The following is a 27,445-nucleotide window of genomic DNA, read 5'->3' as shown; positions in this document are numbered from 1 at the left end:
CCATGAGAACAGTATGGGGGAAACCACCCCCATGATTCAATTATCTCTCACTGGGTTCCTTTCACAACACATGGAGGTTATAGAAGCTACAATTCAAGATGAGATTTGGATAGGGACACAGCCAAACCATATCACCATAATGTACAGAAATTGTGCTCTTTGATATTTACCCAAATGGGTTGAAATCTTATGTCCATTCAAAAACCTACCCAGGAATGTTCGTAGCCGCTTTTTCATAATTGCTGAAACTTTAGAGTGATAAAGATGTTCTTCCATAGGTAAATGAATGAATAAACCATGGTATATCCAGACAATGGAATGTTACTTACTGCTAAAATGAAATAAAATTGAAAAGATGTGGAGGATACTTAAATGCACATTACTAGATGAAAGAAGGAAATCTGAGAAAGCTACATGCTGTATGATTCCAACTATTTGTCATTTTGGAAAGGGCAAAACCATAGTGATAGTGTAAAGATCAGTGGTTGTTAGGGGTTAGGAAAAAAGGAGGGATGAACAGGCAGAGCACAGAACATTTTTAAGACAGTGAAACTATTCCGTCAGATACTACAGTGATAGATACACGTCAGTTATACACTTGTCAAAGCCCATAGAATGTAGAATAGCAAGAATGATACCTAGTGTAAACTATGGACTTTGGGTGATAAAGATGTGTCAATGCAGGTTCATCAATTGTAACTGACATACCACACTGGTGTTTAAATAGTGGGGGAGGCTGTAAGAGTGTGGGGGAAGAGAGTTTATGAGAACTTTCAGTACTTTCTGCTCAGTTTTGCAGGGGAACTAAAACTGGTTTGAAAAATAAAGTCTAATAAAAATTACATAAAATATATTATTAGTGTCTTAAAAATTATACAATCCATAAACATCACTACCTTGGTCCTTCCTCCTTTAGTGGAATAATTTTATTTTAAATTAGTTCAAATCAGTGAATGTTCATTAAGTTGCATGGATTTTGTTGGAATTGATTTCTATCATTTTGAAGCTGAGGCATATTCTCACTGTGTTCTATTAAATTTAACGCATTTTAAAGCAATGTTAATCCATGAACTGTAATATAATGGTAAAAGTGACGATCCCTCTCTCTGAAAAAGCTCACAATGTCATAGGAAAGACTGTAATGTATACAAGTAAGTTCCAGTATCATAGAGTTTGCACAGTAATAAAAGCTTTACCCTGTACAGTAGCTACTCCTAAATGGGCCAGTCAGGGTGAAAAAGGCTTCAGATAAATTTAAAATGTTAATATGGCAATGTCAGAGAATATCCTCTTAACAACCTCATTTCTGTATAATCTAACAGACCCAGAAGAGAAAGAGAGAACGTTGTTCTCTTTCTACAAAGTAGCCAATTTGACAACACTGAAAGCTCAAACATCTATTTGATTTAATTTAATATATTTTTATTTACTGATACATTTGGTAGAAGAACAGCTTAAAGAGGAAACAAATATTTTTCATCAAGTTAAATGGTGGGGTAGCCAAGGCTGGTTCAGAGAATCCTCAATGTTTTCGGTACCACAGGCTCCTTCTATCTTTCTTTGCATTTCAACATGCTTTATGTAGCTCCATTGATCAAGATCAGCTCCTGGTTACAACATGGATTCCTTGTAACTTCAACCATCATATCTTCTTCCTGGGTGACAGAAAAAGAATACAGTAGAGCCAAAAAGCTTTCTTTTTAAATAAGTTGTTTCTTTTTAAATAAGTTGTTTGTTGAAGTGTATCATTCATGTATAAATAGTGCAAAAATCGAAGTATACCACCTCAATTATTTTTTCCAAAATGAATTCATCCATGTAATCAAAACTTAAGAAACAGAACATTGCCAGCACCCAGAAGACTCTCATGACCCTTCCCAGTCACTGAATTGCTATACTGCCTTCTCAAAGTACAAATTAATTGTACCTATTTTTTAAATTTAACTAAATAAAATGGTACCGTATATGCTCATTTGTGTCTTGCCTTTTGTATGCAACATTATAATTGTGTGTTCAGTCATGTTAATTAGTAGGATGTTATTTATTTATTTGCCAATGTAAAATAGTATGTCATTGTGTGCAGTAAAATTTCACCATTTTACTATTACTAGGCATTTGGGTAGTTTCCACTTCTAGGCTATTGCAAGAAATACTGCTATGAAGATTTTTGTCCATATCTCTTGTATATGCCTGCAACTGGAAACCCTGAGTCACTGGCATGTGTTAATCAATTTCCTCAAGAGGTTGTATCAATTCACATTTGAACCAGCAGTAATGAGATAATTCCAGTTGCTCCACATTCTTCTTAACACTTTTGTATTTTCTACCTTTTATTTGTCTTTTGGTAGAGGTGTGATAATATTCTATCGTGATTTTTAACTCATATTTCCTGATGATTAATAAGACTAAGCCACAATTTAATGCTAAAGAGTAATTAAAATACTCTCTTTTATAAAGTGACATCGTATTTTTACCATTTTTCGTTGTAGTATATGATTTTTCTTATTGATATGTAGGATGTTTAAAAATAAGCTCATATGGGCCAGGCGCAGTGGCTCATGCCTGTAATCCCAGCACTTTGGGAGGCCCAGATGGGCAGATCTTGAGGTCAGGAGATCGAGACCATCCTGGCTAGCATGGTGAAACCCCATCTCTACTAAAAATGCAAAAAAAAAAAAAAAAAATTTGCTGGGCGTGGTGGTGGGTACCTGTATTCCCAGCTACTCGGGAGGCTGAGGCAGGAGAATGGCATGAACCCAGGGGGCAGAGCTTGCAGTGAGCCTAGATCGTGCCACTGCACTCCAGCCTCGGCGACAGAGCGAGACTCCGTCTCAAAAAAAATAAATAAAAATAAATAAGCTCTATATGAGTCCTTGATGAGTTAATACATTAGATATATGTATTGCAAATGTTTCACATTATTAGTTACTTTTTATAGTCCTAATTGCTTCTTTTAATAGGTAGAAATCCTTAAATCTGAATTTGTCTATTCATCATTTCTCCTTCTGTTACTGTTACTGTTAGTTACTGTTAGTGCTACATAGTTACTCTTGTTTTATAAAATTTGTCTATCTCAAGGTCATGAATAGAATATTCCATCATATTTTTCTGGAATCTTTATTGTTTCATAAACCATCAGAAATTAGTTTTTGTATATGGTGTGATGTACAGTAAAAATGTATTTATTTCCACATAGATATCCAATTGACCTAGCATCATTTATGGAAAATAGCATTTTTACTCACTAGACTGCAATGATACCTTTTCTATAAATCAGGTGACTCTATATGTTTAAACTACCATTTCAATCTCTTTTCAGTTTTATCTATATATTTATCTATTGTTACACATATTTCATATAGTCTCAATTATTGTAACTTTACAATAAATCTGGGAGTATAAATCCTTCAGTTTCTTTTTTAATTTCAAAATTGATGTAGCTATTCCTGGCCCTTTGGATATAAATTGTAGAATATGCAGTGCAATTTCTGCCAAAAGAAAACCTGATGTGATTTTTATTTAATTTATGAATTAAATTGGGGGAAACTAACATCTTTACAATAGTTGGGAAACCATGAACATGATCTATGTTTTATTTTCTCTTTTTTAGTTTATCTAAATAATGTTATGTTTTAGTTTAGAAAACATGTATATTTTTTATAGATTCATTTCTGCATATTTGATGTCTAAAATGTTGTTGATATATAATAACTTTTAATATTTGTTGCTACTGTAAATAAATGTAATTGATTTTCGTATATTGACCTTATACTCAGTTATATTGTTAAGTCCATGCATTAATTCTAATACCTTGTGAACAGATACTTCAAAAAATTTTACATGCAAAATCATGTCATGTGTAAAAAACATGTTTTGTTTCTTCCCTGAGATTCCATATCTATCTGAATATTTTCCATATGGTGAGCATATTTATCATTTAGGAATGATATAGGCCATGAGAACCATAAACCACTTCTAACAGTGGCTTAAACATATAGAGAATTATTTTCTCACATAGTTGACAGTTTTTGCTTAGCTGCTGCCATTGGCTCAGTGGTTCAAAAGTCAGAGTCAGGCCATCAGTGGTACTCTAGGCCTGTTCTTAATGCTTTCAATATGGTTGAAGCAAACATATGCATCACTGAAGATATTAGAGAAGAGAATAAAGCCATCTATATACAGATCTTTATTAAAAAAATCCCCAAAAATCTTAAACAAAATCCTTATGTATTATTGGCCAGAACTATGTAGCAAGAACATTCCTAGTTGTCAGAAAAATATGGATGAGTAATTTTATTTTTAAGTCCCAGTGAAGGAATAGATAGGGACAAAGTATTCGCAAATTAATTTTACATCAGCTAACAATTCCTGGCAGCTGAAGTTTGTTTTCTAATATTTTATTTTTGTTTTGGTGAAACTTTTTGATGGTGACCAGACTTTGAAAATAGTTATTAAATAACTTGCTCACTATCATACATAATTACACTACTTCTTTTAAATTAATCATGGGTTATTTTTATCATATTATGCAATGCTGGTCAGATCTTTACCATTCCATGTTCTCCTTTTGGAGTTATATTAAATTACAACAAGAAATGCATCATTGTGGAGAATCAGTACAGTTGAAAGCTGAGATTCTGCAATCATGAAGAGGGCTGTATGTGAATCTTTGAATCACATATTGTTTCTGTGATATTCAACAAGTTATTGCATCTTTCTTAGCCTCAGTGTCCTCTAGGCATCCTGCTCTATATTTTATGAGATTTTTGTAGCTACCACATGTAAAACAGTCAGCATACTGCCTGGAAATGGTAAACATAAAAAATTAATAAATATTGTAAATATCATTATGATTGTTTTATAACAATTGCATTAGGCCTTCAGAAAAAATATAATTTTTCTGAAATACGGCAATGCATAAAAAATACAAAGAAATATAGTAAAAACAAGTCACTGATCAAAGGAAAATAAAATACTAACAATAAACAGTTATATCTTTAATTTTAAATAAGCGAATATTTAAGGCATTTAAGTGGCATAACTGGAGAGTCAGAATGTTGGCTGAAAGTGAAAGCAAAGCAATCAACAAAGTCATGTGAATTTCTATCCATTTGGCTACATCTCTCTCTCTCTGTCTCTCTCTCTTTTAGTTCTTTCGATATAACTGTAACACAAATTTAGGTAAAGTAGCAATGAGGGGGGTATGAGAATCTGATTAAAGCTGTGCACACTCATTCCATAAAAGTATATACATACGTATAAACACATTTTGGTGTGTAATTTTAGAGATTTTGATATGTGTACACCCACATACACACACATACGCACACACACACACACTTTGGTGTGTAATTTTGAAGATTTTTTCTATATTGTGGAACCTAGAGGTGCCGTGGATGGCAGAATAAAGCCTTTGAGTTGAATACATCCTCTTTTAGCCCATGTTCTTACCTCTAGAAAAAAAAAATGTGCCACTGCTATTTCTGTCCATTGGCATTGTTTACTAACTGAAATGAAACAAATAATCTGAAGCCTATGACAAAGCACACAAATATAAAAGCATTTCATAGGTAATCAGTGAAAGGGAACGTCATTCCAAGGAATCTGAAAACCTAATTCTTCTGACATTTTACGCATGGCATTTATTTTCTCTCCTCACTACTCACTCATATTCTAGCTTCCTGTACCAAACTGTTGACAGAAAGGAGAAAGTATCTCTTTCCTAGAAACTATATTTTTGTGTGACTATCCTCTATAATTCCCTCCCTGTCTGTAAACTGTACATTCTAGGCCATGAAATATTCAACAAACACCATTGTGATGCCTTTTCTTCTAGAGACCTATATTTTACAAAACAGATTGTTTACAACTATGCTCCCCTTCTGGCTAATGGGCACCCTGGGGAAATGTTGTGGGCTTTGAGACTCACCGCATATTCCCAACAAATAACAGTCCTAAAGCCAATACAATCTGATAGCAGCAAATATTATTCAGTGATCTCTGAATGGAATAGGCTCATATTTCTCTTCCCCTTGGGGTATGAAGGCAAAGGACATATTGGGATGTGTGAACTGCAACCACATATAAGCAAATGATTTCAAAAAGTAGTGGAGCATTTCATGTTCTTTGGAGTCAAATGGGAGTCCTACTCTGTCAAGCTTAGTTGCAGTGGTAACGGGTTTCTCTTTGGGGACCACAATATATAGTCATTTGCTTCCCATTTGCTTTGCTGATACAGCAGCCATACCCTGGCAGGTGCTGCCGGGGACTGCCAGAGGGATGAAAGCAGATATAAATTACACCATTCTATTGGGTTCTCAGACCAATAGCAAGGATTAATGTTGCCACATGAAGATCAAAGTGCTTCCTAGGAACGTGGGGAAACCAATACATCACTGATGGTGCCAGCTAAGATTCTGTTTGAAAACAAAGCTTAGTGAGTAGCAAGATGAGAAAAGGTAGGGAAGAAAACTGCTAATAAAAAAATCAGAAGTGTTCTGGATACTTGGGTTTAAGTATTTTAACCATGCTGCTCTTTTCATATTAAGGTAGATGTATATTCAGTTCACTGTCATTTAAGAGAAATTAAACATATATTTACTGTGCACCTACTGTGTGCCACACACTAGGGAAAACATACACAAAGCATAGTTTCTGACATCTAAAGCCTAGAATCTAATGTGGGAAAAAAGGAGTAAATAATTATTCCCAAACATGATGTATTTGATGATAGGTTAAACACAGAATGCTGTGAAAGCAACAAGAGCAGTACTTATCACAACCTCAGGGAAGTTGACAGAGGAGACCTAGACCCAGGATAGGTGGCTGCTAAGTCAAATTCTAGAGGATGAGCAGAGAGAAGCCAGAAAAATTATGGGGAGATGAGGGGGATGATGAAAACTTACAAAAGCTATTATTTTGTTCAAGTTGGCAGAGTACACAAAATAATTGTGTGGTAAAGGAAAAATAGAAAAAAAAGGATCATCCAAGAATGCCTTAATTGTGGTATAAAGTCTAAAATAAAGACCCAGTATATGTGTTCTTTAATATCTGGGGAAAACCAAGATGAACTCAAATGTCCTAGCCCAAGTGCATCTCACCATTGTGGTCTCGTGGACAAGGCATCATAGCCATACCACCTTCTTTATCATGGAGACCAAGAACAGTGCCTGCTTACATCCGTGTAGAAGATTTCAGTTTGTAACTAGCCCACAGAACTATTCAAACAAGCCAATCACATCTTCCTATGGGAACCAAGGTTTACCCTACCCTCCTAAATAAAGCCGAACTTACACAACGCCTGCTTATTCGCCTATTTCCCAAGGGCAATCCATTTGTGGTCCTGCATAGCATGGTGTCATCATCCCCCAAAATTTGAGTGTATGTCACTAATAAGCTGCCATGGACCTCATCTGTCCAGTGTTGGGTGTAGTGTACTCAACCATCTTCATAACTCTAGGGCAGGATTCCTCTTCCACAAATGGGGTGAAGAAGATATGAATAAACACTACCTTGGGCAACAAGGTGTTATTATTTCCATTGTTGTACAAGAGAATGTTCAAGGACAAATAGGTTTATTGTTTATTTGTTTGGTGAGAGTGAAGGTGGGGGTTGATGAGGAAACTAGAAATTTAGTTTCAGTGCATAGCAGTGGTTCAGCTTGTGGAAAATAAAAAAGTGGATGCAATTTGCTTGTGTGAATGTAGAGAAGAGAGAAAAAGAAGGGAGCATGCAGATGCACGTGAAAACATTTGCAGGTTGCTTGATTGGAAATGAAGAAAGTTCCTGTATAGCAAGTTCTACTTTCTACTTGAGGTTTAGAACAAGGGATTTGATATGGTTTGGCTGTGTCCCCACCCAAATCTCATGTTGAAGTGTAGCTCCCATAATCTCCACATGTTGTGGGAGGGTCCCAGTGGGATGTAATTGAGTCATGGGGGTGGGCCTTTCCCATGCCATGCTGTTGTTGTGATAGTGAATAAGTCTCACAAGATCTGAATGTTTTATAAAGGGGAGTTCCCCCGCACATGCTCCCTTGCCTGTCTCATATAAGACGTGACTTTGCTCCTCATTCACCTTCCGCCATGATTGTGAGGCCCCCCAGCCATGTGGAACTGTGAGTCAATTAAACCTTTTTCATTTATAAGTTATCCAGTCTCAGGTATGTTTTTATTAGCAGCATGAGAACAGACTAATACAGGATCCCTGAGAATGATGGAGGATCTAGTTAGATAGGAGATCTGGGGAACATAGAGCAAGTTGAAAATGGCTAAATAACTATGGCGAAGAATAAAAACGTGCATCTTTTAGGGCAGCTGAGTTGCCATCACCAAAATATTTTATTCTTTTTTATTTAAAATGGACATAGATTACTCACACTGTGTATAAAGTCACAATCCTAGCTTCAGAATCTTTGTAGGATAAATCAGAAGGCTGCTAAGGAACTTGATGAAAATAGCTCAGACCAAGACTTTTGGAATTGTGTATGCTAATACATATGTGTCTATATGCTGACATTTATATTGCTCTGATGTATAGCAGTTTATTGTTAATTTGTAAAAGATTCTTGACTTAAATGCTTTGTGGGTGTATATTATCTTGTATGATATGGTTAGGCTTTGTGTCCCTACCCAAAGGGACAAATTTGTCTTGAATTGTAATTCCCAGGTGTTGAGGGAGGAACCTGGTAGAAGGTGATTGGATCATGGGGGAAGTTTCTCCCATGCTTTTCTCACGGGTGAGTGAGTTCTCAGGAGATCTGATTGTTTTACGTATTTGGCAAATTCCTCCTTCCCTCACTCTTCTCTCTCCTGCCACATGTGAAGAAGGTCCTTGCTTCCTCTTCACCTTCCACCATGATTATAAGTTTTCCGAGATCTCCCAGCCATGTGGAACTGAGTCAAACCTCTTTCCTTCATAAATTACCCAGTCTTGGGTATTTCTTTATAGCAGTGTGAAAATTGACTAATACATTGCTTTTCTCTAAAGGCAATCCCTTGAAAAAAAAAATGCTTGGAGATAAGAATTGAGTATCAGAAGAAGAATAAGGAAAAAGAAGGAAATAGGTGCTTTCTTGAAATGTAGAAAGTGTCTATTAAAAAATAAGATGAGAAATGGTAAGATTAATAACGGTAAAAAAGCCTTGATATGGAGAAAAAAATGTTAAGTGTGATGTAAAGCGAAGAGATATGCTTCATGATTTTAAATGTTTTCTCTTAAAGTTTTTCTTTGTTGCTGTAGAAAGAAAAGTTGCTTTTTATGTTCATTTATAATGATATCCCACTTATCTGCACATAACCGAAAGGTTAAGGACACATTTCCAATTTAAATACAAAGAAACAACCAAACAAAAACAAACCTAAAACCTAAGCAAACTGGCAATAAAAATAACAATAAAGCTGATTCAAAAAAATCCTCAACATTATGTGTCAGGTGTTGTGGGTTGAATTATGTTTCTCCTAAAAGAAGCTGTGTATGTTGAAGACCTAAACCCTGAGACCTGTGAATGTGATCTTATTTGCAAATAGGGCTTTTTCAGATACTGTCAAGGTAAGGTGAGTTCATATTGTATTAGAATAAGACCTTTTCCATGATTTGAACTCTAAGAACAGACAGGAAATTTAGACACAGAAAAAACATAGAGAAAATACCATGTGACAGTAGAGGTAGAGATTTGGGTGATATGTCTGCAAGAATTTTTGGCATCTACCAGAAGCTAAGAAGAGGGAAGGAGAAATGCTTCCCTTGAGCCTTCAGAGAGTACAGCCCTGAGACTCCTTGGTTCCCAAATGCTATCCCAGAGAACTGTGAGAGGATACATTTGTTTCGTTTTAAGCCAACCAGTTATAATAGCCCTAGGAAACCAGTGCATTGGTGAAACATTGAAAAAGGCTTTCAGAAAGCCCAGCAATGACATGAGACAAGCCTCTTTTCTGAGTTGCTTATTTGTTAAACCAGATGCTCTTGCTTTCTGAATCATTCTATTTTTGCTGAGGTTTTCATCACCAAAGACCTCACCATTCCTTTTTGTTTTAGAAATGCCTCACTTCCAAATTCTATAATCAGAGCACTCCAGGATTAGGCCAGCATACAAATCATTTCTACAGATTCAGAAACGTGTGTGTGTCTAGACTTAAAAGGGCCTTTACAAAGAATGAGCTCAAGTCCTCAGAAAACTTTTCCATCCAAACGATTTACTCAGCTTCAATTCAACACATCTCAGTTTGTGGTTTTCTGCATTCCTTCCCCATTGTTTCACATTTCTGTATAGTGTCTACACAGGAAAAAGGGAAAATTGACAGAAAAAAATGGAGAAAGGGAGAAAGAGAGGAATAGGAAAGGTGGAAGAAAGGGAAGGGAGAAGAATTTTCTTCAAAAAATTAATGGACAGCTTTGGCTGAAATCAAATGCTTGTTTTGATCAATTTACATCTGTAAAACCACAATAGCTGTCCTTATAGAACTAGATGATGGAGAATAAAGGTGGGTTGTGAGGCAAATAACATTTTAATTTCTTATGTACCACAGTACATCTTTTTTTAAAAAAAAATGCTGTTAATAAGACATAAAATGACAACGAAAGAGCTACCTTCAATGCAGGTATCCTTTGAGGTTCTGAGCAGTAATTTAGCAAGAATATCACAACCTCAAAGTATTTCCTTGAATTCAAAAGCATGAGTTCAAATATTTAAAATACCCCACTCCACTTTATTCCCATAAGGTCCTGGCTGTGTACAACCCATGAATTCAATTCTATCAACCCAAACCTGGAAAATGCTATTGAGAGATGAACAATAAAGTAATGAAAAGTGCCCAAGTCTTTCAACAGACGAATGCTGCAAAATACAACATTTGATGAGTATCTATTACATTATTACATCCTGGATTAATAAGAATGTGTGCCCTCTGCAAGAAGATGAGATGTGAAAGGTATTTTGAAAATCTCCCATTTTATGCAGAGATCTCCTCATATTATTTGTGTTCTTATTCATGTTTCTTCTCTCCTTTCTCTCAATCAAGCTTCCTAAGGCCTAATCTTCAGGAAAAACCAACTTTATTTTAATGACAAGATAATTTTTAAATGACATATCCTAAATTCCTAAGGATGCAACATTTCCCCAAGAATGCAGGTGGATTATTCTGTTGTCACTTTAGTTTGGATGAATATCTAGAAGATCCATATATCATTGACCATAATTGCAAGCTAAATCGTTGATACAAAGCTAAAACTTCTTTGAAACATTAGGCCGAATTTAATCTAGTTCTTCCTACTCAGCTCCTTGACCCCTACTGGGAGATATGTCTGCTTTGTAAAATGAGCCTAAATTTATGAATCATCCGCTTGACACTTAATCATGTAAATTAATGACACTTGATAAATATGCCTTTTGCAATTGCAATGATGACTAAACTGTGTGTTTTGTTAACTGTGCCATTTATAGCTCACTGATTTTGGATTGGATAGAACACAAGTTTATTTGTTCTATAAATGTTTTCAATGCCATTTCTCTGTCTTTGAGTTTAAAATAACTTTATCCAGGGGACTTCTTTATTGAACACTTTTCAAAACCCCTCATCAAATATCTCTTACCAAATTTTAATACACTTTATGATTACTGCTCAGTGAAGACACAGCCAGATAAATTAGAACAAGAAGTCCTTCAGCTACATCTAGCTTCTGATTAGTTGGACATCACTCCAATTTGTCTCCCTAGAGAATAAGCAACACAATAATAGCTGAAACACCACTCTAGGAAACTGATGCACTATTTATCTACCCTCCTATTAAATAGCTCTTATTTCCTTGGAGTCAACTTTAACCAACCTACTTTGACATCTGCTCCCCGGTTATATCCTAACACCTATATCATCCCCTCTCAGTCATCAAATTGCTTAGGCTCCAGGTTGATAGGATTTCTTTCCGCCCCACTCCTGTCATTATCCTGAGATTTTTCCATCCCTGATGATAATGCATATAGCTGCCTAGCCTCACCTGTTCCATAAGAGTCTCAGCCAATGGCCTGCACCTCTAATCTTTTCCAACCCTTTCCCCATAGTGGCTATTGGCTTCTCCATCTCTAAAATCTTAACTTTGTTCTTTGACTACAATCACTAATATTCCACTTCATCACTCACATTAATTTTTTTGATATCAATAATTCTGGTACTTTACCACATTTTGATTGGTATCACCCTTTTTCTTACTGGGACAATAATTTACTGTTAGATAGCCTTGTCTAACATTTAATCATTTGAATCTTTTACCAACTCCACCAAATTCTGAATTTCATTGATTCTCTCTTTCTCAAAATTTCCGATCTTCAAGAGATCCTAAAATTTAACTTTCTCTCTCTCTCATATGGATAAGAAGTTGAGAAAAAAGTATATTTTTGTATGGATTGGCATCGCAGAACAAGTTTCTTTTCTATCTGGGTCTTCACTGTCATCTGTCAATAGCTTTACGTGGTCCTCTCAGCACTTCCGCTCTTCTAAGAAGGTAGATTTTTATCACAGTCTGCAGAACTCTCACTCTAAAACCTGGTACATTAAGAAGAAATTTATCTGTGAGAAGTTATGAAGACATCATGTGTATATGCCCTCAGTTTCCTGTCCTTACACCTACATTCTCATCTGCAATCACCTTAATGTTCTCTTTCTCTAAGATCTTGATAGGAACCACTACCATCTGTTTTCCTTTATCACCTTCTTCTTTTTGTTTGATTTTTCTTTCTGATCACAATAGCATGTTCCTATCCCTTGAATAAAAGTAGGAAATCATCTTTGAATACCATGCATTCCTATGTGGACTACTACTTATCTTTAAAATGAAGATTCTTAAAAATTTAAGTCACTCTTCATTTCAGTACTTCTTGGACTTTATCCTCTCCAAAGCCCTGTTGGAATATGCTTTTTTGTCATCCCTACTGCTTCCTGGAAAGCCGTAATGTGTCAGTCACAAATGGTTTTAAAACTCCCGAAACTGACAGATTCATGTGACACTTCCATATTCTTCGGCATAATTGACATTCTATGTCTCCTCAACATTCTCTTTGATCTTCAACAGGAGGCTTTTTTGAGTTTGCTTCTGTATTAATAACTATTACCTTTTAGTATGTTTGTGGAACGTTCTATTTCTATTCCCCAACTTCATGTGGTTGATTTTAGGGTTCTGAACAAAATTCTGTTGTCTATTCATATGCATGTTAATCCCCTTACACACTTTAAATGCCTTCTGACAAACATCTCACCTTTGCTCCAGATCCTTATATCCAACTACCTACTGTATGTCTTTGCTTGGGGATGTACACCTCAGTCAAAACTTTACTATCTCCTTATATTATTTGCACCTTCCACTCCAACACATTGAAAAAAACAAAAGGCAAACAAACAAACTTCCACCATCTATATTCCATATGAAAATATTTGATGTAATCACATAATTGCAATGTTAACCTTAGTAGTAGTATCCTAAGGAAGATCCACCTCTATGGTGGGAGAAAGAAGTAACTGAAAGAAGTGATTGGAAACACGCCACCTCCTATCCATTTGCAGTATGAGAAGAAGGCATGGCATTCCTCTTTTCTCTGTTGCTAATTGTCTTAGCGGCAATTTTCTATCATTTGTGGCACAGAGGTTTAGGAATATTATTTTAATAGGAAGAATAATCCCAAGAAGCCGGTATAAGGTACGAGGAAATAGATGAAGAGATAGTTCATGCTAGAATGTTATCAACAGTCAAGTTTCTTCAAGTATGATTGATCAATCAGTTCTTTGCTAACTCCTAGGAAGAAAAGTCTCAGGACTTTTGTGTGGTTGGGGGAGAAAGGAATATAAAGATTCCCCTGTAGTATTGGTATTTACAATTGGCTAAAGATTCTTCAATCAAGGAGTTAACTACCCTGCTTTTGAGCACTTTCCATAGTAAAAGTGGCTATGAGAATGAGGGATCTGAAGTTATGTTAATACAAAACCCTTGTGCTGGTAGTCAGGGCCTCACTGCAGGCAAGAAGGAAGTTTCTGTCAGGTTAATCTTGTTAGAAATCAATCAGACCCAACACAGAACTAGAATAAGATGGTAAGGCTAAAGCAGGTGAAGTGTTGATTAAGTTGTCTGCATCAGCCATCCTTACTCAACTTGCTAATCATAATTTCATCCTGCTCCTCTTATAGCACACGAAAAGAAGAGGGAAGAGAGCAGTAGTGATCCTTCTTGACTCTAAGGTTGTGGTGACTTAGCCTTTGGACTCTAGAGCTGGCAGTTATTAGAAAACTTACAAATCCTAGTATAAATACTAGAGACATTAAAAGGATGAAAAAATATATATTATTGATGATTTGATGCCAATTAAAATTCATTTATTGAGATAAAATAGATAATGCTTGGAATACTCATATTACCAGAATGGACAAAGAAGAAATAGGAAGTCTGAAAATCCCTTTATGTGTCAAAGAAATTCAATTCTACAATACCCACAGCTGAAAGTTCTTGGCCTAGACAGATGCACTGTAGATTTCTACTAAACATTTTAAGGAAGAAATAATGTCAACATTAAACAAACTATTTCCCAATATGAGCATGTACAGTAAATGTAAATTTCCCTCAAAGGGTTTGTTATGGACTGAATATTAGTGTAACCACAAACTTCGTATGTTGAAATTTAATTTCCAATGTGCAGTATTTAGAAATGGGGCCTTTAAGAGGTAATTAAGTCTGAGAGCTCCACCCTCCTGAATGAGATTAGTGCTCTTAGAAGAAGAGGCCAGAAAGCTAGCTTTTTCTCTTTCTGCCTTTTGAGAATACAAGAAGTAGCAGTCTTCAATACAGAAGGTCCTCACTAGAACCTGCCAATACTGGTGCCTTCCCTTTATAATTCCAGCCTTCAGAACGGTGAGAAATAAACTTCTATTGTTTATAAGCCACCCAGTCCGTGGCGTTTTGTTATAGCAGCCTGGAATGGCCAAGATGGATTGCTTTATACATGATAATTTTTTGTACGTTTCGTTTTAATATTAACTGTGTTTAAAATGTTTTTTAATTTCTCTTATGATTTCTTCTTTGATGTATGGGTTATTTAGAAGCATAATTTTCAAATATTTTGAGGATGTTCTAGATATCCGTTTTTTAATTTTCTTTTCCTAATCTAGGTCTTATGGTAAAAAACACATAATCTTTATTATTTAATTATTTTGAAGCATATCAACTAGATTTATCAACCAGATCACCAACTAGTTTATCAACTAGTTAAAGTAAAAAGCAAAAATAAGACATAAAGTACAAACAGCTTAAGAAAAGTAGAATGACTATATTAATATATAGCATAATAGAGTTCAAGATAAGGAGTCTGACTGGAGATAAGAACATTTCATAATGACAAATGGCCAGTTCGATGGGAAAATGTAACAGTCTTAAACTTATCTGTACCAATAACAGAGCCTGGAATACAAAAAGCAAAAACAGCAGAACTAATGAGAGAAATGGATATATCCAGAATTATATTGGAAATTTTAATCTTTCTCAGTATTTGATAGAACAAGTTAAAAAATCAGAAAAGAAAGGAAAATCAATGTTGTAGTGAGTACAAAATCCAGGAAGCATAGTTTATTGGGGGCCATCTCTCAAGACTAGCTACAACACAGATATAAAGCAAATATGACATGATGATCAATTACAATTGCGATAGCCAAGACAATTAGTAAATGCCACAATACAAAATGCTTTGGGTTTTTTAAAAAAACGTAATTTAGTAAAGTATTCCCCAGTGAGGTAAAATAAATTATATACCTTCGGCCTGGCGTGGTGGCTCAAGCCTGTAATCCCAGCACTTTGGGATTCCTATGTGGGTGGATCATGAAGTCAGGAGTTCAAGACCAGCCTGGCCAACATAGTGAAACCCCCGTCTCTACGAAAAATACAAAAAATTAGCTGGGCGTGGTGGCAGGCACTTGTAATCCCACCTACTCGGGAGGCTGAGGCAGGGAGAATTGCTTGAACCCAGGAGGTGGAGGTTGCAGTGAGCCAAGATCGCACCACTGCACTCCAGCCTGGGTGACAGAATAAGACTCCATCTCAAAAAAAAAAAAAGAAAAAAATTATATATTTTTACATCAGCAGCATTGTAAATGTTAACGATCTTAGTCCCCCTCCAATTCCAAAATGTCCTTTTTATTATATTAAGTTTCCTCTATATGAAAGTCTATATGCCAATTTAGTCTGTCTGACTGGTCAGCTGCTTTGAATTCCCAGGATTAGGATTTCTACTCAGAATCCCAGATTGCTTGGCTGGATCACCGCAAGTTTTTCTAATTCTTGCCATCTTTTTAATTTCTTTGACACTTAAACTTGTTTTTCAGACCAACTGTCAGCTGGGTACCATAGAGTTGATGCCAAACATTGAGCGTGAGTTCTAGTTCTCATGCTTGTGGGCAAGAAGCTTCTAAAATATTTTTGGTTTATCCTTCTTAGATACAAGTTCATCTTATGATTTGGTTGAAAACCTTCAGTAAGCAGTAAATGGATTTCTAGGGAACTATCAGCCCATGTGTGAAGTTTCACATCTTGGTTCAAATATCAAGCAATCCTATATAAAATTACCAACTGGATGACTTATAAGAGATGCAGTCCCTGAGCATCTTAGAGATATTTAGCAAATGTGTGAATATGTCTTCTTGGTGACACTTCAATATTGCTGATATTTAATAAGACGTAGTTCAATGTCTTAAGAAAACTAAAGTAAATCTCATGAAAATTTATTGCTGGAAACATTTTTTGTGGAAAAAAAGAAATTAGAATTTTTCAGGGACAAGTAAAGGATACCTACTCCTGCCACTTCTATTCATCGCAGTACTGGAAATCCTAGTCAAAGCAACGAAATCCTATAGACAAGAAAAAATACACAAAAGGCATATAAATCAGAAAAGAAAGGAGCAAAATTGTCTTTGTTTGCAGATGACATTATCTTATATAGAAAACACGGAATTCTTCACCCAAAAACTGTAAGAAATAATAAATGAATTCAATAAAGTTGGTGAATACAAAATAAACATGCAAACATCAATGTTGTTTCTGTAAACTAATATTGACAGCAAATATACTAAAAAGAAATCAAGAAAAAAATTCCATTTATAATAATATTGAGAATAATACAATTCATAGGAGTAAATTAAACCAAGGAAGCAAAAAATCTTTATATTGAAAACTATAAAACACTGACAAAAGATAATGAAGAAAACACAAATAAATTAAAACATATTCTGTGTTCATGGACTGGAAGCATTAATATTGTTAAAATGTTCATAGTTGTAATTCCAGCACTTTGGGAGGCCAAGGCAGGTAAATCACAAGGTCAGGAGATCGAGACCATCCTGGCTAACACGGTGAAACCCCATCTCTACCAAAAATACAAAAACAAAATTAGCTGGGTGTGGTGGCACGTGCTTGTAGTCCCAGCTACTAGGGAAGCTGAGGCAGGAGAATGGTGGGAACCCGGCAGGTGGAGCTTGCAGTGAGCCGAGATCGCGCCACTGCACTCCAGCCTGGGCGACAGAGCGAGACTGTCTCAAAAACAAACAAAAAATGTCCACAGTACCCAAAGAGATCTACAGATTCAGTACAATTCATATCACAATTCCAATGACTTTTTTTTCACAGAAATATTTCAAAAAATCCTAAAGTTACTATAGAACTAAAAATGATCCTGAGTAGCCTAAGCAATCTTGAACAAACAGATAAAAGCCAGAGAAATGCTACCAGCTTTCAAAATGTGTTCCAAAGATATAGTCATTCAAATATCATGACAGTAGCAGAAAAACAGACATAAAGACCAGTGGAACAACGTAGAGAGCTCATAAATAAATCCACCAATTTATGGTCAATTGATTTCTTCAACATTCCCATTAGGTGCCAAAGGCCCATAATGGGAAATTATAATCTCTTCAATAAATGGTATCGGAAAAACTGGATATCCACATGCAGAAGAATAAAATTGAACATCTCACTTACCCCATAATTAAAAATGAATTTAAAATGAAAGAATTAATTAATTAAACATAAGAGCTATAACTGTAAATTTACTAGAAGAAAACACTGAAGAAATGTTTTACAACATTAGTCTTGGCAAATGGCAAATAATTTTTAGATATGACTCATAAAGCACAGGCAACAAAAGCAAAATTAGATGAATGGGATTGTAGCAAATTAAAACTGAAAAGCTTCTGCACAGCAAACAAAGCAAAATAAAACCCACCAGTCAATAGAATGTACAGTCTACAGAATGAGATCAACTATTTGTAAACTATACATCTCATAAGGAGTTAATAACTAAGATCCAATCTACATAAGGAACTGAAACAACTCAATCGCAAGAAAACGAATAACCTGATTTAAAAATGGGCAAAGGACCTGAATAGACATTTTTCAAAAGAAGACATGCAAATGGCCAGTAGGTGTATGAAAAAATGATCAACATCATGAATTATCAGGGAAATTCAAATTAAAACCACAATGAGATATTACCTCATACCTGTTAGAATGGTTACTGTCAAAAAGACAAGAGATGACAAGTGTTGGTGAGGATATGGAGAAGATGGAACCCTTGTAAACTGTGGGTGGAAATGTAAATTAATACAGCCATTATGAAAAACAATATGAAAGTTCCTCCAAAAATTAAAAATAAATGACCACATGATTCAGCAATTCCACTTCTGGACATACGTCCAAAGGAAATCCAATCAGTATGTCAGTGAGCTATTTGCACTTCCACGTTTATTGAAGCATTATTCACAATACCCAAGATATGGAATCAACCTACATGTTCATAAACAGATAAATGAATAAAGAAAATGTGGTACACCATAAGGTAATACTCAGTCCTAAAAATAGAAGGAAATCTTGTCATGTGCAACAACATGCATGAACTTGGAGGACATCACGCTCGGTGAAAGAAGCTAGACACAGAAAGATAAATTCTATATTGTCTCACTTACATTGGGAATCTAAAAAAGTTAAATTTACAGGAGCAGAAATTAGAATGGATGTTACCAGAGGCTGGGAAGTGTGAGGGGTGGGGAAATGGGGAGATGGTAGTCTAAGGAGAAAAAGTTTCAGACAGATTTCAGACTGGTAAAATAAAATAAAAATATAATTTCAATAGCCAAGTCATTTCATCTCATAGCATGAGTATCTCTCAAGAGCCCTCGAAGAGAGTCAATATCAAATGATAATATGTAATTAAAACTAATCCTTGATCAGCTACCACTAAAATTTATCTGATTTATATTTTCAATTAATTTCAATTTTAATGGAAATTCAATATGTATTATTTGTAATATGCATACATATAAACTCACACAAATACACACACATACACACAGACACACACATACCCCTCATATAGTATAGTACAAAGGCAATGTTTTGGTTAACGGTTTAATATGTATGTAACTACATTTGTACATTTGGACTTTGGAGTAAAACAACATGAATAAAAAGCATTTCCCTTCCCTTATGAACTTTTCACATGTGACACATAAATACAATGTCATGTTGTGGCCTGTGGCATTACCTTATGTCTGAAAATAAAGCAACCATCAAGAGAAGTCTAAAATTGGAGTACTTATGTTTGCCAAAGTAGAATTCTGGTATAAACTCATGGAAGAAATATGATTTCATCATCAGAAGTCTGGAGTTAATTTTTTTTTCCTTTTTCAAGTTTTCAACTTTACACTAGAATATGTGTAATGTTTTGGGCATATTATTAAAAAGATATCTTCCTTAGAATTTTATCTGACACCCTTTAATACAGTTATAGTGGTATAAAAATTTGTGAGACTTCAAGAAGCTTAATGAATATACATGCACATTATCTAAACAGAAGATCATAACCTTGCTTTTAAACAATTATAATCCCTCCTATTAATCTTCCTTTTGAATGCTATTCAGCTTCAAGGCTCTGTGAGCCATTTGAAGTAATTTATGAGCTCAAGATACATTTCTTAAGGAATGAGGTATCCCTCATTCCGTGTCCCTACCCATTGATCTAGAAAAAATTTTCCTCAAAATAATTGCACTAAATGATTTCTTGCCTTTACTATCAGAGAAGACAGCTCTTTCCCTCCCTAAAAATGAATAAACTATAGATTATAATAATAATTACTTTGATAACCTGAGATTTCTTATTGTGTAATAACCATTGGAATAGGCAAAATCTGATAAACCAACATACAACAAAAAATTCTCAAGTATTTTCCAATTGATTACAAAGAAGCACAAATGTTTTTAAGCATATTTAAATAATTATTTTAAAATGCATCATTTACCTAATTGAACATAATGCAATCTTTGGAGATCCCAGGTGTATTTTTTTCAAACAGGCCTAAAAGGAATTAAAAAGTTCATCTAAAGTAATTATTATGATCCATGAGAGAAATAACTGTTCATCTTAAAACCCTTAGGTTATTTCAATTTAATAAAAGTCAAATATACACATATATTGAAAGCTGAAGTTTAAATAAATGACTTAGTTTATTATTGTTTCTCAAAAATACCCCCTAGGTACAAATGTACATTGTGCAATCTAAAAATTGTCAGCTTGAACAATGGAGTAATTTGTGAGTTTGCAGTGTGTCACAGAAAGGAAAATAATAATAGAGTAAAAAAGTCTAACATAATACACACATGTTAAGCCAATTTTTGGAAGTATAAATGGACTCCTATTAAAGACATTATGGAGTAGCAAAAATCATAAAAAAAATGGTCACTAATATTTAGGCTACCCCTTTAGAAACATGCTACTTTTGACTGCGTGATGGCTCATGCTTGTAGTACCAGCATTTTGGGAGGCTGAGGTAGGAGGATCGCTTGAGCCCAGAAGTTTGAGACCAGCCTGGGCAACATGGTGAGACCCTGCCTCTACAAAAAGCACAAGAATTAGTTGGGCATGGTGCTGCATTCCTGTAGCTCCAGCTATTCAAGAAGCTGAAGGATTACCTGAGCTTGGGAGGTGGAGGCTGCAGTGAGGGTGGAACGCCATTGCACTCCAACCTGAAAGACTGTGTGAGACCCCGTCTCAAAAAAAATAAATAAAATAAAAAGAGAAAAAGAAACATACTATTTTTCCCTGACAAAAATTTATTATTAAAGTAATATAATGTTCTTTGAATAAAAAAAGAGAGCACATACAGAGAAAGTAATAACAACATTAATAATAAAAGAATAGAGAGGAGAGGCTTCAAGATGTCTGAATAGAAGTATTTTATGCTCACCTCCTCCACTGAGAAGAACAAAAATAGTGTATAGACAGTCACTCTTTGAATGTATTATCCAAGAAAGAATGGTAGAATTCAACAGAAGTGACAAGAAACACCAAAAGCTTGAAGGAAGAAGACAGAGAGGCAGCCTGCCTGGTTGGGATTTGCTGGGAGCTGGCAGTGATGTCTAAATGCAGGGAAAGGGTGAATGAAAGACTTCTCGTGGCCCACGTCCCTACCGTGGAATTGTGCAATGCTGGCCATGGGAGAACCTCCCAATCCCTGAAACTAACACAGCAAGCTGCCAGAAGAATGTGGAACAAAACTACTCCAGCGAGAGTGCTTGTTTTAGGCCCAACACGCTTTCTGAGAACTAAGGAGCTACAGCGAGATCCACTTTCAATTATTTGGCAAATTGCATACTGCCCTGGGACACAGTGGCTCAGGGAGTGAGGTGTTATGGAAACAAGGGCATCACTGTTATAACAGAAAAGTGAGCTGGGAGCATTCCCACCACCAGGACTAAGAATCAAGCAAGACATGGGCTGCAGCTACTGGTTCCAGGAAGCGAGTGATGGTGAGATGATGATCGGGACACAAGTGGGGTGTGAGTGGCCACTGGGTTTGGGCTCCTGCAGCTAGAATGGGGATGTGACTTGGTGCAGGCTAAAGCTGTCAAGGCTTGATGGAGAGCCCTGCCATGACTGGGTGTAAGAGAGACGACAGATACCCCACCTACCAGCCCAAGTTGTGGCCACTGAGAATGGTCCTACCTTCTCCAGTGGCATGGCCTCATCATCACCATGGTTGCCGCTATCCCTCACTTGAGTGCTCCACCTGAAGCCTGAGGATTGTCCCACTCATGCCCACCATGGCTGCTTCCTGCTGTCACCACTGGGGAGCTTGAGGCATTTGGGCACTCCTCCTGGGGGCCTGAGGCTGGGCCTAACCTCCCAGCTGCTATCATTTCTGCTGATGCCTACCTGTGAGCACCAACTGTGGGCCTGGAGTATGGCCCAGCCAGCCCATTGCAGCCACCACCAGCATGAATGTGCACCACTCAGGACCCAGAGAATTGTCCCATCACTCCTACTGCCATCACCCAATGCCATACGAGCTGCTCAAGGGCCTAGGAACCTGATCATCCATGAAGTTTATCACTGCTACTAGTGGCATCCAAGCAAGACACCTGGAGGTTCAAGAATAAGCCCACTGGTAATTGCCAAAACAAGTGCCAGTGTATACCACCCTAGAGCACTAAAATAAGTATGCTCAGCCCACCACTGCCATCACTGGGGACTAAAGATTGGTCCACCTGGTATCACAGCTTCCAGCACAACTTCAACCTCCACTAATAATCCTCTGAGAGAATCACACATGCCACTGTTGCTATTTACACCCAAAGAAATCATACAGAGACTATGTTACCACACACAGAGAATACATTACCTAAATTCAAAGCCAAAGTAACCTACTCAACCAACACCATAAATACGTCTTCAGAAAACTTATTCCCCTATGAAAATAAATTAAAAATCAGGAAGAAGTAATTGATATGGTTTGGATTTGTGTCCCCACCCAAATCTCATGTTGAATTGTAATCCCCAGTGTTGGAGGAGGAGCCTAGTGGGAGGTGATTTGATCAAGAGGGCGGACATTCCCCTTGCTGCTTTTGTGATAATGAGTGAGTTCTCACGAGATCTAGTTGTTTAAAAGTATGTAGCATCTCTCCTTTCACTCTCTTCCTCCTTTTCCAGCATGTGCCAGCTTCCCCTTCACCTTTTGCCAGGATTGAAAGTTTCCTGATGCCTCCCCAGCCATGCTTCCTGTACAGCCTGCAGAACTGTGAGCCAATTAAACCTCTTTTATTTGTGAATTACCTAGTCTCAGGTAGTTCTTGATAGCAATGTTAGATTATCACACTAGATGTGTAGATATCAACATAGGGAAACAGGAAACATGAAACAAAAAAAAGGGGAATATGACAGCTGCAAAGGAACAAAATGACTCTCTAGCACTAGATCTTAATCAAAAAGAAAGTTCTGAATTCTAAGATATATAATTTAAAAGTTGATTTTGTTTTACTTTATTATATTTATTTATTTGTTTATTTATTTGTTTGTTTATTTATTTTCGAGATAGGATCTCATACTGCTGCTCAGGCCTGAGTGTAGTGGCAGGATTTTAGCTCACTGCAGCCTCAAACTCCTGGACTCAAGTGAGCCTCCCACCTTAGCCTCCTGAGTAGCTAGAACTACACGCAAGCACTATCATGCCAAAGTTTTTCTACTTTGTACAGATGGCGTCTTGGCGTCTCACTATGTTGTCCAAGGTGTTCTCAAACTCCTGGCCTCAAATGATTCTCTTGATTTGACCTCCAAAATTGTTGGAATTACAAATGTAAGCCACTGTGCCTGGCCAAGATTTGATTTTAAAGAAGCTTAGTGAGATATAAGAGAATTATAAAAATCAAAGAAAGATATCAGAAACCAATTCAGGATATGAATTTTAAAATTACCAAAAGATAGATATTTTTTAAAAGAACAAAATAAAAATTTTGGGACTACAGAATTTGCTTGAAGAAATACAAAATATATTTGGATGCTTCAACAATAGTCTAATCCAGGCAGAAGAAATAATCTCAGAACCTGAAGAAGATAAATCTTTTGAAATAATATAATCAGACAAAAAGTTTTTAAAAAGAATTTTTTTAAAAATGAGCAAGGACTTTCTGACATTTGGGACAGTGTAAAGCAATTGGACATTCAAATTATCAGTATCCCCAAGGGCAATGAGACAAAAAAAAAAAAGAATTAGAAAGCCTGTTTAATTAAGTAATAGGTGAAAAAGCTCTAAGTCTAGCAAGAGATTCAGACATTCAGATACAGGAAGCTCAGTGATTCCCAGGTGGATATAATGCAGAAAGGGCTTCTCCATGGCACAGTATAGTCAAACTGTCTACAACTAAAGAAAAAGAGCAACTCCTTTTTAATGAATTAAAAAGAGTCTGACTAGTATGAGATGGTATCTCATTGTGGTTATTGTTTGCATTTCTCTAATAATTAGTGATATTGAGCATTTTTTTATATGCTTGTTGGCCTTGTGTATGTCTTCTTTTGAGAAATGTCTCTTCATGTCTTTTGCATACTTTTTAATGAGGTTACTTGGTTTTTGTTGTTGTTTGTTTGTTTTGCTTGTTGATTTGTTTAAATTCCTTATAGATTCTGAATATTAGACCTTTGTTGAATGCACAGTTTACAAATACTTTCTCCCACCCTGTGGAGTGTTTGCTTACTCTGTTGATAGTTTCTTTTGCTATGCAAAAGCTCTTTAATTTACGCAGGTCTCAGTTGTCAATTTTCATTTTTGTTGCAACTGCTTTTGAAGTCTTCATCATGAAATATTTGCCAGGGCCTATGTCCAGAATGATATTTCCTAGGTTATCTTCCAGGGTTTTTATAGTTTTAGATTATTCATTTAAGTCTTTAATCCATCTTGAGTTTATTTTTTAATATGGTATAAGGAAGGGGTCCATTTTAAATCTTCCACATGTGGCCAGCCAGCTATCCCAGCACCATTTATTGAATAGGGAAGGGATTCTTTTCACCATTGGTTGTTTTGATCAACTTTGTCAAAGATCAGGTGGTTGTAGGTGTGCAGTATTATTTCAGGACTCTCTATTCTGTTCTATTGGTCTATATGTCTGTTTTTGTACCAGTAACATGCTATTTTGGTTACTGTATCCTTGTAGTATAGTTTGAATTCAGGTAATGTGATGCTTCCAGCTGTGTTCTTTTTGCTTAGGATTGCATTAGACAGAGGCTGGTGAGATTGAGAAAAAGGAAATGCTTATACACTGCTGGTAGTCCAACCACTGTGGAAAGCGGTTCGGCAATTTCTCAAAAAACTCAAAGCAGAATTCCCATTTGACCTAGCAATCCTATTGTTGAGCACAGAGCCAAACGAATATAAATCATTCTGTCATAAAGAAGCATGCATGCATATGTTCATCACAGGACTATTCACAATAGCAAAGACATGGAATCAACCTAAATGCCCATCAACAGTAGACTGAATAGAGAACATGTGGTACATATTACCATGAAATGCTAGGTAGCCATAAAAAAGAACATGATCATGTCCTTTGCAGCAACATGGATGGAACTGGAGGCCATTATTATAAGCAAAATAACACAGAAACAGAAAACAAAATACCACATATTCTCACATATAAGTGGGAGCTAAATATTAAGTACATACGGACACAAAGGGAACAACAGACACTGGGGCCTACTTGAGGGTGGAGGGTGGGAGGAGAATGATGGAAAAACTACCTATCAGGTATTATGCTGATTACCTGGGTTTTGAGATAATCTGTATACTGAACTCCCATGACACACAATTAACCCATATAACAAACCTGCGCATCTACCCCTAAACCTAAAATAAAATTTAAACAATTTTTAAGAGAATAAATTCTAAATAACAGCAAGAGAAAAGCATATAGTCACCTACAAATGAAACTCCATCAGACTAACAGCAAATTTCTTAGGAAAAATTTTGTAAACCAGAGTGAAATGAGATGATATATTCAAAGTGTTGAAGGAAAACTATCAAACCGCAATGATAATCCATAAGAGAAAAAGAAAAGGACAATGAATAAATAAAACAACCAGGAAAGAATTAACACTATGATTTTAACAAAGGCTCACATATGAATAATAACCTTGAACATAAATGGATTAAATTCTCCATTAAAAGCTGTAGAGTGACCGAATGGATAAAAAAAATGATCCACCTATATTTTGCTTATGAAGGAACATATAGCCTGAAAATAAAGGGAGGAAAACAGATATTCCACACAAATGGAAACCAAAAGCAAGGAGGAGTAGCTATACTTAGATAAAAATAGGACTTTAAGTCAAGAATGGTTAAAAAGAAAAAAAAGAAAGTCATTATATAATGGGAAAGATATTAATTCAACAAAGGGATATAAGAATTCTATATATATATATACATATATATATATATATACATATATATATATATATTCACCCAACACTGGAGCACCCAGCTCTATAACACAAATATTACTATATCTATAATGAAAGAAATCTTACCTAACAGAAATAGTGGGAGGCTTATTCACCTCACTCTCAGCCTTAGACAATCATCTAGACAGAAAGTTAACAAAGTAACACTGAATTTAAACTGAACTTTAGACAGAATAAACATAAACATTTACAGAACATTCTACCCAGCAATTGCAGAATATACATTCTTTTCATCAGCAAATGGAACATTCTCTATGATAGAACATATGTTAGGCCACAAAATAAGCCTCAAAAAATTTTAAAAACTCAAAATTCTATCAAGTATCTTCTCAGACTACAACAAAATAAAACTAGAAATCCATACCTAGAGGAACATTAGAAACTATAGAGATACATGAAAATTAAACAACATGCTCCTAAATGACCATTAAATAAATGATATGAAAATAAAATAATTCTCGAAACAAATGAAAATGGAAACACAACATACCAAAACTTGTAGGATACAGCAAAAGCAGTGCTAAGAGGGAAGTCTATAGCAATAAACACCTATATCAAAATAGTAGAAAGATTATAAATTAACAATCTATTGAAGAACCCCAAAGAACAAGAAAAGCAAGAACCAACAGAACCCCAAATTAGCAGAAGATAAGAAATAATAAACATCAGAGCAGAACTTAAAAAAACAGAAACTGAAAAAAAATATAAAGAATCAATGAAATGAAAAGCTGTTTTTCAAAAACATAAACAACTTTGATGAATGCTCGATAGACTAACCAAGAAAAGAGAAGGACCAAATAAACAAAATCAGAAATGAAAAAGGAGACATTACAACTGATAACACAGAAAAAAAAGAGAGAGACTATTATGACCAACTATACACTAACAAACTGGAAAACCTAGAGGAAATGGATAAACTCCTGGAAACATACAATCTACCTAGTTTGAATCAGAAAGAAATAGAAAACCTAGACAGATCAATAACATAGATTTAATCAGTAATAAGGACTCCCAGCAAAGAAAAACCCAGAACTAGATGAATTCACAGCTGAATTCTACCAAATATACAAAGAACTAATACCAATCTTCCTAAACCTATGCCAGAAAATTGAGGAGCAGATAATTCTCCTTAACTTATGCTATGACACC

The 27,445-nt window shown here is 35.7% G+C and overlaps 1 long non-coding RNA gene across 1 annotated transcript; it reads right to left on the bottom strand.

Annotated features, from left to right (window-relative positions):
• Positions 1–1,485: 1,485 nt before the first annotated feature.
• Positions 1,486–26,531, bottom strand: LOC129487345 (uncharacterized). The gene is made up of 3 exons (XR_008659292.2): positions 26,363–26,531; positions 20,313–20,368; positions 1,486–1,655 (listed from the first exon to the last, which is right to left on the bottom strand). It is a non-coding gene; the product is annotated as an uncharacterized lncRNA (long non-coding RNA).
• Between the last annotated feature and the right edge of the window lie 914 nt (positions 26,532–27,445).

This window comes from Symphalangus syndactylus, chromosome 8 (assembly GCF_028878055.3).
Source record: "Symphalangus syndactylus isolate Jambi chromosome 8, NHGRI_mSymSyn1-v2.1_pri, whole genome shotgun sequence".
Lineage (NCBI taxonomy): Eukaryota > Metazoa > Chordata > Mammalia > Primates > Hylobatidae > Symphalangus > Symphalangus syndactylus.
Note: the sequence above shows the minus strand (reverse complement) of the source record. Positions and strands in the feature narration are given on the sequence as shown.